The sequence below is a fragment of the Mustela lutreola genome, chromosome 6 (genome assembly GCF_030435805.1).
Source record: "Mustela lutreola isolate mMusLut2 chromosome 6, mMusLut2.pri, whole genome shotgun sequence".
Taxonomy (NCBI): domain Eukaryota; kingdom Metazoa; phylum Chordata; class Mammalia; order Carnivora; family Mustelidae; genus Mustela; species Mustela lutreola.
Genome location: NC_081295.1, coordinates 12,754,034 through 12,767,724, shown reverse-complemented (window position 1 = coordinate 12,767,724; position 13,691 = coordinate 12,754,034). Strand labels below are relative to the sequence as shown.

The 13,691-nt window shown below is 39.0% G+C and overlaps 1 protein-coding gene across 11 annotated transcripts in view; it reads right to left on the bottom strand.

Annotated features, from left to right (window-relative positions):
- Window positions 1–13,691, bottom strand: part of IPCEF1 (interaction protein for cytohesin exchange factors 1) — a 205,630-nt gene that overhangs the window by 61,409 nt on the left and 130,530 nt on the right. The gene's annotated exons all lie outside the window — the stretch shown is intronic.

Genomic DNA, 13,691 nt, shown 5'->3' with positions numbered 1-13,691 from the left:
CATGTGATCTCTTGGGTCAGGACGAGAAAGCAGATACAGCCAGGTAGAGGCCAACTAGAGTTAAGAAGGAGGCAGAGTGATAAAAGAAATTTAAGATTCTATTGCCATTAATTCCCAGGCATCAATGATAAGAATGGGGAAAAGGAATAGAAAGAAAAGATAAAGAATGATCCAGAAAGAAAAAGATGAAGTAAACTAAGTTTTTATTCTGTCCATTGTCAGCTGACCCTCTGAATAACTATCTCTATGTCTTAGCTCTCCCTTGTCTTCTTTGCATCAGATTAACCACTGTAAAAAATATTTTAGGGGCTCCTGGGTGGCTCAGTTGGTTAAACATGTGACTCGTGATTTTAGCTCAGGTCATGATCTCAGGGTCCTGGAATTCAGCCCTGCCTCAAGCCCCACAGCACAGAATCTGCTTGGGATTCTCTGTCTCCCTCTCCCTCTGCTCCTGCCCCAACTCGTTCTATAAATAAATAAACAAATAAATAAATAAATAAATATCCTTTAAAAATTTTTTTTTAAATTCTTTGGACAGCCATAATGCTAGCAAATTCATTAGATCCTCTATACATTACCTAGGTTATGTTTTTGTTAAAATATTATTGCATTTCAGGGGCGCCTGGGTGGCTCAGTGGGTTAAGCCGCTGCCTTCGGCTCAGGTCATGATCTCAGGGTCCTGGGATCGAGTCCCGCATCGGGCTCTCTGCTCAGCAGGGAGCCTGCTTCCTCCTCTCTCTCTGCCTGCCTCTCTGCCTACTTGTGATCTCTGTCTGTCAAATAAATAAAATCTTTAAAATATATATATATATATTATTGCATTTCAGTTTATCTAACATTACCCTATGAATATAAGGAGATTCTGATCCAAAGAGACTCTTCTAACAAATGCCTAGAAGTAGATATTCCACAGAGAAAACATTAGGTAGATGTGTTTAATTAAGAAACTGCAAGACCCGATTTCCTACAGAACCCACACATTCCCAGCCTGAATTATAGAAGTGGACTGAAGCTTTGCCGGTGATCATCGTGATGGGTCTGAAGAGGAGATGCTCTGAAGAGGAGAGACAGTCCTCGGAAGGAAGCAGACCACAGACCGCTGGTAGCAGATGCTGCGGGAAAGCCAGCCACATGCCCCTCTCCTTACCGCCAAGCCAGGTTGACCAGACGTTCATGACTGCGCGGGAAGCACTAGCCTCATGATGAGCCATCCAGCTATGACTGATGGGACTCGGTGTTTAAATATCCCCAGCTCCCGGCCCCCTGTGGGGGCCCTTGTGGGGGAAAACTCGGAGATGCATGTTTTCTAAAGTCTCTCAGAGTTCCCCAGCAGAACTGGACTTCAGTTCCCTGGTCATAATTTGCCCACAAAGGAGAGTTTTACCAGCTAACTTTCCACCCTGTCCCACTTCCCCATTCCCTTTCCAAGTATTTCTAATGTTACTTCCCAAATATACTACATGTACCCAAACCCCCATCTCAGGGCCTGCTTCTGGGCAATCTAAAACAGCATGCCGTTTCTCTCGCAGAAGTGTTTCTACTCATGGTTCCTACTCATGAACAGCCCAACTCTTGGTGCCATAATCCCTCTTCATTATTTCTTCCTAAGTACGACCCAAGGCCAAGACTACCTCACTATAGTATTAGGTGACATTTCAGTGGTGAACAAGAAGTGACTGGCATTCTCCTGTGATTTGTGAATCAGCTCTCCTAGTTAACATTCTTACTATATTCTTCCATTTTCTTTTTATGGAATCATAGTTTAAAAGAAACTGAGTTACTAGTGAACTTTCTGGTAGTCTGACTGATGAAGATAGTCATTGCCTTCTGCAATATCATTTGAAAAACATTTAAGACGGAAACTTTACCATATAAAAGAGTCTTGTATTATTGTTCTCTGTAATATAAAATGCTGAGCACACAGGCCCTTCATGATCTGGCTCTGTCCACATCATCTCTCACTTTTCAGAAGGCTTAAAACCCTAGAAATAATTTCCACCTACACAAGACTGGTGTCTTGGAAAGAAAGAGAGAGAGAGAGAAAGAGAAAGAAAGAAAGAGAAAGAGAGGAAGAGAGGAAAGGAAGAAGGAAAGAAGAAAAAAAGAACGGAGGAAAAATGGGAAAAGAGATTTCTCCAAACAGGATGTACACATGGCCAAAAAGAATATGAAAAGATGGTCAAGGTTAATAATTACTAGGGAAATGCAAATCAAAACTACAAAGAGGGAGCACCTGGGTGGCTCAGTGGGTTAAAGCCTCTCCCTTCGGCTCAGGTCATGATCTCAGGGTCCTGGGATCGAGCCCCACATGGGGCTCTCTGCTCAGCGGGGAGCCTGCTTCCCTTCCTCTCTCTCTGCCTGCCTCTCTGCCTGCTTGTGATCTCTGTCAAATAAATAAATAAAATCTTTTTAAAAAAACTACAATGAGATAATATTTGACACAATAAAAAGTAATTTTTTTAAAGAATGGCTACTATAAAAAATTATTAAAAAAGGTAAAACAGGGGGCACCTGGGTGACTCAGCTAAGCATCCGACTCTTGATTTTGGTTCGGGTCATGATCTCAGGGTTGTGAGATCCGACTCCACACTCAGTGTAGAGTCTGCTTGAGATTCTTTTTTGTCCTTCTCTCTCTGCCGCTCCCCCCCATATGCTCTCTCTCAAATACATAAGTAAATCTTTAAAAAGTAAAAAAAATTAAAACCAAAAAATATAAATAACAGAAAATGACAATTGCTATTGAGGTTGTAGAGAAATGGGAACCCTTGTACAGTACTGGAGAATGTAAAATAGTGCAGCCTCTATAGCAAACAGTGTGTCAGTTCCTTAAAAAATTAAAGATAGAACTACCCTATGATCCAACAATCCCACTCCTGGGAACATAACCAAAAAAAAAAAAAAAAAAAAAAAACTGAAAGCAAGGCTTCAAACAGATATTTGTACACTAATGTCTATAGCAGCTGAAAGGTGGACCCAACCCAAAGTGTCCATCAACAGACACGAATGGATAAACAAAATGTGGTATGCACATACAATGGAATTCCAGCCTTAGAAAGAAAGGAAAATCTGAGCCAAGCCACAACATGCAGAGCCTTGCAGACATTAATTACGCTGAGTGAAATAAACCAGTCACAGGAGGGCAAACACTGTGTGATTCCACTCATTTGCCTACTCCAGTACTCCAAGATACTGGAGTAGTCAAAGGCACAGAGAAAGTAGAATGGTGCTTGTAAAGGATGGAGGAAAGGAGAGAAGGGGAATTACTGTTTCCTGAATACAGAGTTTTAGTTTTGTAAGACGAAGAGAGTTCTGGAGACAGCTGTACATTAATGTGAATATACTCCTTGCCAGTGAACTACATCCACAGAAGTGTTTAATGGGAAATTTCCTGTTATGTGTATTTCACTACAAGTCTTCAAAAACAAGAAATAAATTTAAAACCTTTTTTTAAAGATACTCCTGCAAAACTTGTTATTTTTCAGTAACGGAAATGCATTTACCATGATAATCTTCAGAAGACTAAAAGTATGAGAATCATGGTTAACATGTTGTTAATGTTGCATCACCACTTCCTCATATCAGGGAGATCATATGATAGTTGTCTTTCTCTGCTTGACTTATTTCGCTAAGCATGATACGCTCTAGTTCCATCCATGTTGTCGCAAATGGCAAGATTTCATTTCTTTTGATGGCTGCATAGTATTCCATTGTGTATATATACCACATCTTCTTGATCCATTCATCTGTTGATGGACATCTAGGTTCTTCCCATAGTTTGGCTATTGAAAGTGGTGATGCAACATGGGGGCTTAAGTGGGTAGGAGAAGAATCAATGAAACAAGATGGGATTGGGAGGGAGACAAACCATAAGTGACTCTTAATCTCACAAAACAAACTGAGGGTTTCTGGGGGGAGGGGGGTTGGGAGAAGGGGGTGGGATTATGGACATTGGGGAGGGTATGTGCTTTGGTGAGTGCTGTGAAGTGTGTAAACCTGGTGATTCACAGACCTGTACCCCTGGGGATAAAAATATATGTTTATAAAAAATAAAAAATTAAAAAAAAAAAGAAGGGCACATGATGTGATGAGCACTGGATGTTTTATGCAATTGGTGAATTGTTGGACTCTGCATCTGAAACTAATGATGTACTATTTTTTGGCTAGTTGGATTTAAATAAATGAAAATAAAGAAAAAAAAAAAACATGTTGTTAATGAGCACTGTCTCTTTACCAGGGAAGAGCCAGAAAAGGAAAAAGGCACAGAGAGAACAGGCAGTTTGCTTCAAGTGTTATTAACTAGCTACAGCATCAGGGTAGAACCTGTCCTCCTGACTCCGCGTCCACGGACATCATTGACAATAGCATGTTATTTCCTGTGTCTTTTTTGAAGACATTGTTTCAGACATGTTCTCCTAAATTCTGACTCCTTTAAAAAATGTTCAGTATTTTAGGGGTGTCTGGGTGGCTCAGTCGGTTAAGTCTCTGCCTTTGGCTAGGTCATGATCTCAGGATCCTGGGATTGAGCCCCAGGCTGGGCTCCCTGCTCAGCGGGGAGCCTGCTTCCCCCTCTACCCCTCTCCCTTGCTCTTGCTTTCTCTCTCAAATAAATAAATAAAATCTTTAAAAATATATAGTCAATTTTTTTTTAAATTTCCACTGCATAGTTTCCTTTTGAAATGTTCCTGAAATGTGCTCTAAGGGGGACCAAACACAGCAGCACAATGACAGATGAGCTCATCAATAAGCTATTCTGTAGAAGCAGCTGGGTCCTTGGCCCTTAAAAAAGCTTGCTCCATAGGGACGATAAATCTGCAAATAATGACTTCTCAGGAAAATCCTCAGCTGTAACCAAAAGTTCAGCTCATCCCATGGGCCATGTGTCATGCTATTGCTTAGGAAATGCATACAAGCCTCACCACAAAATCATGTATTACCTGAATTCTTCCTCCACTGAGCTGAAAAATCCCCCAGGGCCTTCTAGATCATGCCTCTGTTTTATAGCTCAAAATCAACTTTTACACAGAGTTAGTAGAGCATTTTTTAGAATCTCCAGCACAAGATAGGCCATTCTTGACAGAAGAAACCATTTCCAGTGTCTAAAAACCCTTAGCCCAATTCTTTTACAACCCTAAATCATGGTATCATGCAAACACATTTCACCTAAGCATATATAAAATTGTCTTTCTTTGCATATTCTTTTGATTTCTTTATGTCTTTTCTAGTGCCTTTCATCTTCTAAAAGTTGCTCTGAATTATGTAAAGATATTGTGCTTGGTCAAAGAGTACTTGTAAGAAAACGGATCCATAGAGAGTAACATCACTGACCTAGGAGTACCCCACTTTGTAAGAAACTGCAAGACTAAAAGCCAGGTGATGTTTTGCCTTACACCATGTGGTGAAATCTACCTTTCTGCTGCTTGCTTAAAGGAATTTAAGAGTCATATACACATACATATATCAATATATTTATACAGATACTAATATTTACACACATACTAAAAGCTATGTAAACATACATATACATGTAAGTTAAAAATATGGATAACTTTATTTTTAAGTTAGTATATGTGTGCTTATGTATTCCATCACCTGATGGCTATTTTAAGAAGTTTTAGTATAAGAGGCATTTCTGATTTTAAAACTTATGAATTGGTAAATTAACTACTGTATAACTATATGTATTACAGCTATTGGAAGTGATGTGGATATATATATATATATATGCTGACATGAACACATATTGATAATAAATTGATTAGCAAGAAAATCATTACAATATTATACGTAGTGTCATTTTATTTTTGGAAAACTTAGGAAAATTATGGAAAACTTAGAAAAATATTGGAAACATATACACCAAAATGTTTAAGTGATCAGCTGAAAGTGGTAAGTCTGTGATTCATTTAAGTGAATAAACTATCTTAATTCATTTATTTCTTTCTGTTTGCCTCCTTATCTCTCTTTTTTTATTTTGCTTAATTTTATTTTCTAATTTTTCTAAATGAACACGTTATTCTATAGGATTTTTAAGCACTTTCGAAATTAATTTAAATTTCCAACAAGCAAGAAGATGGATTGTATCAAAAACAGAGCAAGTAAAACAGAGAGAAGGTGTGGAGATGTATGCAGAAGTCCTATGAGGAGGGACAGTGCCGCATCCCCTGAATGAGCATACCAGCCAGTGCTGTGAGCTAAGAGGATGGTCCTCTCCTACAACCCAACCTACACCATTAAGTCTGGTATCCTTTTCCAAACTGGCAGTGCCCAATCATATCACTGTTTCCTGAGAACAAGACAAAAGAAACAAAGGATTTCACAATCTTGGTGATTCACAATTGATTATATAAAGTTAGGAAAGATTTTTAAGGAGCATCATATTGCCAACACAAGTCATTGTTCCCACGTCATATGAGTTGAGCAACAAGAAGTTATTAAAAACAGCCTGCCCCAAGTATAGACTGAGCTGATCCTAAAGCTTTAATGTAAGACCATTGTTCTAGAAATCCATTCTGGGACCTATGAAGGAAAATGAATGTTAGCACACAACAATAGACAGCATCAGAGACAATAAATAAATTAAACCAAAGTCCCCTTTAACGATCTTTCCCACATGCCTGAAATTTTTTTTTAAGATTTTATTTACTTATTTGACAGACAGAGATCACAAGTAGGCAGAGAGACAGGCAGAGAGATTGGGGGGAAGCAGACTCCCCGCTGAGCAAAGAGCCCAGGACCCTGGGATCATGACCTGAGCCGAAGGCAGAGGCTTTAACCCACTGAGCCATCCAGGCACCCCATACATGAAATTTTAACAGGGAAGTAACAGAATTCAAAATGTCCTCAATTATTCTTACATTCAGATTTTCGAGTGGTACGTAAACAATCCTCACCCATGAGTGATCACCCTGAGGTAAGCTGCTCACTTACAGCAGCTAAAACATCCTATGTTGCCCTGTGTCAGTACTACACCTTCCAATTTCCACTTTGGGGCACTCTAGGAACTCTAGGAACATATACTGGCAAAGAGTGCATCAATTTTACACCATTAGTCTGAATTACCTTCTCTGAAGAAACATTTTTAAATATTGGAATTTTGTTCAGGATACACTCAGAATTTGGTTGTTGACTAACAATAAATGAAGCTCAAATAAATTAGAGGCTCATTATTAATAAAGTATCTCATTTTGGTATAATTAACATAAGTTTTTGATATAAAAACATAAGATGCTCAATAATGCTTTGAGTCATTGCTTTATATAACTAACTGATGATTAAGCAATATAATAAGTAATTCACTCAAAAAATACTGGTCCCCACTCTGTGCCTACCAGTTCTAGGCTCTAGTGACACAGTTTAAATGAGAAAGGTAAAGAATATACCTTTAGCTGTTTACACTGTAGTTGGTGAAAGAACAACAAAAAAAAGAATATAATAAGCTCTGATTGAAGTATTCATAAAATTCCTCAGAAATTTTTTCCAATCTATGGCAAGCTCATGCAGACATTTTTCCAGGATCTATGCTAATAGGTAATTGCTAATTAAAGGTGCAGAAGACTTCAGTGTGGTTTTCCCAAGGGAAAATGAACTCATTCATTTTTCTTATCTGAAAGAAAGACACTTCACATTCACTGAAACTTCCAGAAGAGTTGTCTCACAGAAAGAGAAACTCTGGCTTTCAAGTATCATTTTCTGCAAAAGTAAATTCTACCTAATCTAAAAACTGATTAGATCTTTGCTATAGAGATTCTCATAAAACTGACTCCAAGAAAAATCCCTTCCTCCAAAATTCACATGCAGTGTACATGCAGCTAAAGAAGAAAAATACATGATACAGACCCAATTGCTTGCACTCACAGGCGTGTGAAACCATTCAGATGGTGAGAGAGGAAGCAGGTCACTGCTGGGCAGGCAGACTGGAGTCTCAAAAACTGAAAAGTCTGCATAATATGTATTAAACAGATATTAACCTCAAACCTCTTCAGTCCTCATGAGATAAAAAGTTGGTCGATTCACCTCTTCTAGGTGAAGTCTGGGAGCCCCAAGCCTCCCTTGATTGTTGATGCAATAAAACAAATGAAATCAATGAACAGTTACTGAACTACAAACAATACGGGTTTCTAATAATTTTATACAAAGAATGTACAAAACTAAAAGAAACAGTAAAAGACCAAAACAGTAAAAGACAATGAGTCTAAAGGAAATTCACATTTTTAACCATCTTCTTCCTCCCTCAGCTTTTATATTATTTTCTCAAACTCCCAGGCTCCAAAACTTGGAATCATTCTTATTATAGCCTCAAATGTTTTGTGTCTTACATCCAAGCACTCAACAGATTTTGCCATTTCTTACTGTTACACATGTCCCACATTTTTACTGTGTCTACTACAGTCTAGGAGTTCCCATCTCAGTGCCTACATTTTGTCATATTTAACTGACCTTCCGGAAGCTCCTTTATTCTCCATACATCTCATTTACTATTGCTAGGTTAGTATTTTCAATTGCTAATTTCATTAGATCATTTTCAGATTCAAGAACCTTCAATGGCTCCTTATTATCTACTGGACCAAATCCACATTCCTGCACGGTGCATTTGATGCCTTCATGTACTGGCCCTGTCACACCTCTCAGGGGGGACACCAAGAAGCCCAGGGAAAAGAGCCTGGCCTTGGTATCGGCAGATCATGTTTTTTAATCTCAGCTCTGCCATTTATTGCTTATAGGACTTTGAGCAAGTTACTTAAATTCCCTAAGCGTCAGTAAACTCCCTTGAAAAATGGGAATAATAATATTTGTCTTGCTAGGTTATGGGAATTCAATATAATGCTCCACACAGTGGGTTGGCACTGTTCATTTATATTTTCATTCCTTTGTTCACATAGTCTCCCAACTGGAATGCCCAACCCCCTACTCTTCTTCCCTGGAGGGAAAAAAAGAAAAAAAAAAAAAAAAAGCTGTCTTTCAAGGCAGATCCTAAGAGAACCTTCTCCCTGAAAATTTTCCATATTCACAGCAATGCACAGAAATAATGTTTTCGGATTGGTAAAAACTATGTTTACCTCATAAAGGAAATCTTTGACCAAGGAAATCACGTAGCTTGGAAAATGCTCTTTTTTCTTTAAAAAAAAAAAAAAAAAAAGGAAAAACATACCTTTTAGATAGGACAAAAAGAGAGAGAAAGAGAAACTTCCAGAGATTAAAAAAAAAAAAAAAATCACTGTGGCAGAACTCCCTCACATTTGGCCCAGACTATTTCTCCTAACCCTAGAATTTATAGAATTCATCAGTACTGCTCAATTCAGAGCATTTTTTTTAAACCAATCTTTCTTTGATTATGTCATTTATATAGCTCTTTCTTCTCTACTAGTCTAGAAGCTCTTAATAGAAGAAATGTAGACTCTTGTTTTTTATTCCTACAATTGCATTTACAACCGTTAGCCAAAATTATTCTTAAGACCTCAATAATACCAGTAGAAGGATATGTAGGTGGGTGGCTTAGATGGGTGAGTCGGCGGATGGATGATAAAGTTTTCATGCGAGGTTCACTTAAAAAGAAAATGTTTTAAGTCTACTCTCTGTAACTAATATTAAACTATGCTTTGTTAATTAAAGCCTAAATTATTTAGGCAATGCATCCAAGTCGTATGACAGCGTAATGTATATGTCCCCTTGATGTATTTTAACAGTCCACACACACTCTGGATAAAGCAAGAAAATACATCGCGGAGATGAGTAAATGCTCTCTGAATAGAAACATTTCAGAACCTCACTAATTTTAAATGGGTTATATAATGTGCATTTACTTTATAATCTGTCTGGGTATAAATAAAATCCAAAATACCTTTCCCAGGGAACTAAGCAGGATTTTAATGAAGAATTCTCAGAAAAGAAAACTAAGTTACAGCAAAAATGGGAAAATCTAAAACCTTAAAAAAGTAAGACAGTTTTAATAACTAAGTAATGACATCTTAAGGACTTATTTTGTCACTAATTTGTAGTGACACACCTGAAGGAAAACAGTAACTCAGAATTTTGCTTCTCCTTCGCCAAGGAGAAGTTGGTCCCAAACTTCTCCAGTTGTGCCTGATATCCAGGTAAAGTGCTAGTGTGCAGGGGCTTTCCCTGGGACACCTGCCATCTCTCTGTCTACGTTTCCGCCCCCAGAGTCTGATGATCCTGATCAAGAGACCCTTGTTTACAACCAGGGGACATGGTTAGAAAAAAATCTTTTGAAAAAATATATAGCCCCTCATAAAATGTCCCCAAATGGGAGCAGATGTACGGGACCCACTTAGGACCATGGAGCCCTTCAAGTGTATCTCAAATTGCACTTTTTCCTGTATTTTTATTTTCCAGATTACAAGTGGAAATCTCTTTACTGGAAAATCACTTTCCATCAAAAGCAATCTTTATCCACCCCATTGCTCACATGTCCCAGGGGGAATGTAAATGCTGATGATTCCTAACCCTTACATAGTTCATGAAATCAACAAATATTAATTGAGTGCCTAGTAAGTGTCAGACACTGCACTAATGATATAATTGTGGTCCTGCCCTACAGAGAATAACAATTATGGAAATCAGTAACCCTAACAAACATGTGCAAAAGAGAAAGAGGAGTATAAAACTGAGAAAAGTATATGCTGCTACAGAAACAGGCAGAGCCGCTCTGATTTGGGTCAGAGGATAGAGTAAGACCGCGTAGAACAAAGGCTACTTAAATTAAAATTTGATTAAGAAGGCCAGCGGGATTCTGTGGGAGAAAGAAAGACTTCTGGGCATGGAGATAGACAATTTTCAGAGCAGAGCAACAGCGTGTGCACAGAGGCTTAAAGAGAATGTCAGCCTATGTGATGCTAACAAGGGATTTTTTTTTTTTTTTTTAAATTCTGTAGCTGAAGGTTAGGTGGTGAAGGGGCAGGGTCAAAACAAGAAAGATACAGTACAGGAGACTCTCCTAAGTGAGGGAAGAAAGTTATACTTTATCCTAGGGGAAAGCGAAAACAATTGTGCAATGCAAATGCAGGACTGTGAACAGTCTGAATTTTTATGGCTGCACAACTTAAATATGGTTTTGTAAGACCTGCCACGCACTCTTGCGTGCTATAGCACTTTCTGAGCATGTAATACAGGGTGTGAAAATGGCAGAGGAGTGTCTGGACTTGACCTTTCTCAAGGAAATCCGGGTGGGGCTGTCTGAGGCAGCAAAGCGTCATGAAGAAGAAGGTACTCCAGGCATCCCTCACTGGGGAGCAGTACAACAGAGAGGCGCCCAGGATGAGGAGGATGGCGCCTCTCCTCAGGTAGGTGTCCCAGACCAATAGAGACAAGCACAGGGGTCCCACGAAATCGCGATACTTTCATCTGAGAATTGCCCTAGCTTCCACCTCTAGAGCTGCTCCCAGAACCTTACTGGGTCTTTTATCCCAATGTCTGCATGGGGTCAGGCTGGCCAATGGCAACAAGCCTGGCTGTGGAGTAAAAGGAGCCCAAGGGGGTCTGTTTTCCCCCCTTACTACCTGTGTCTCTTGGGAGCTATGCACACAATCTTCCTGCATCTCAGCCTTCCCAACTTGGCGACCATTACTACCTCGGAGGGTGTTTCTGAGAAGAAAGAGCATGTGTGAAAGGTACCTAGAATATCCCTTGGTATAAGGGTAGGCATTCAATAAAAGGTGGTTCTTGCTGGGAGGCTATTGGCTCCATTACCTCTCAGCATTAGGCCATGGAAGAAAGAATAAGGAATAGGGAAGGAAGAATAATGAGAAGTTTGCTCATTAGGTGTAGGTGACTTGGGAGCTACTTTGTTGAATCTGAATTCCTTGGGTGGCAGAAAGTAAATAAATGTTCTTAGCTTGAGGATATGTGTTTGGCTCTCATTTCACAGTTGACATTCACACAGATACCAGGAATATGACTGTTAATTAAGTGTTCATTGAGTAGCCTTTTTTTCCCCATAACAAACATATAATTAAGATGTCAGGGTATGCATGCACACCCACTCTTGTGGGTGTGTGTGTACGTGTGTGTGTAAAGAAAGAGAATTCTTCTATAACAGAGTCATAGAATTAAGGAGTTGGAATGTCCTTCTGTTAAATACCACTAGTTTATTAGGATAATTCCGAGTCCAGATAACAGTAAACTCATTCTCTCTTCAATGTTGCTAATCTAAGTCTATTTAAATCTATGATTTGTTACCCAAATATTGCTTTATAGATTTGAGTGAAGGCAAGTGAGAACTGGGTGCTTAAGTGTGTCTGGTATTCTTTCCTTTTCCTCTTTTCCACACTTCCACACTCAGCCCACACTTCTGTTCCCTCTGAAAGCAGGAGTTTCCTAACATCCCAAATAGGTAACTGTCCTCTAAGTTCCTCCTGGAAGAGAGCTTTAGACAAATGAGACAATGAAGCCGCATTGGCCAAATCTGTACCCATGTGAATCAAAGGGGTCTTCCTTTAAATTCTATGAAGACAGACAGCACTCAGAACATATTTGTTGAATAATTTGAGAAAATTAATGACACACTTATATCTGAGTTTGTTACTTACCATGGATGTGCCATGCCCCATCAATACCTAATCCTTCCAACAGCCTCTAGAAATTCCCAGAGGGTATTAGAAGGTGTATCAGTAAGTCCTCCTGTTCTATAAAAGATTCAGATTATCACTTACCACAACTACCCAAAAGTGAAAGTCCAAAATAATACGAAACAAGAGGAAGAAATTTATATTGACCTTAATTCCTCTGAAGAAATAAGCTATGTTCCTTTAGGAACAATTCCTGAGGATAGAAAGTGAGATCCCGGCCCCACAATAACTTTATTTCTTTCCAGTCCTTCCCAACAGAAAACTAGCCTGTGAAGCAGACCACAGAAGGGTACTGTTAATTAAAGATAAATTAGGCAACTTTTTTCAAGCATTGTCTGATCATCCCTCTTTAATGCCTTAGACTGGATAAAACTACTCCACATTAGACAAGAGATGATGGATGCATCCAGAAGAAATGAAGGGAGAGAAGGGGCATAGTAAGACATCCCATACCCTGCAAGGGGGTCCTTTCTTACAGCCCTCCCAAATCTTCAATAAAGTTGTTAAAGCTCAAAGGAGCCTCGAAAAAAATACATTTTTATGAACTCAAAACACCATGTTTTTCACAGGATGAAACCAAAGCAATAAGCTTAAGAACAGGGCTGGAAAGGGGTTGTAGAGAGATAAGTGTGGGAGTGGGAGGGAGAATGCTTATTCCAGAGCACTGGAGTTGGATTTGGGTTCAGTTTTACCAAACCTTTACAGGACAGGTGCCTAGGAGCACACGGGTAACATAAATTTCTTATTAATGGTCAATGAATGTAAATTTGTCTACTAAAAATCTTACCCACAAACTATACCCAGAACTTATATTATGTTCATGATGTTACATGATCTAAAGCTCTGTTGCTTGAGAGATGGGCATCCACAAGCCATTTTAGATGTATGGCGTCATAAAAAAAAAAAAAAAAATGTTCTGGCTTATGGGCAGTCACTAAGTAAATTCCCCTTAACTGATGAAAGGACATCCATTGCTGATTTTCACTAGACCCCAAAAGAAACTCTAGCTCTCCTGAGATCGGCAATTGCCTAATGGAGGTTAGTGGAGAAAATTCCTATATGAAAAGTCCCTATTCGTTCCATATTCAACAACATCATTGTCCTTAA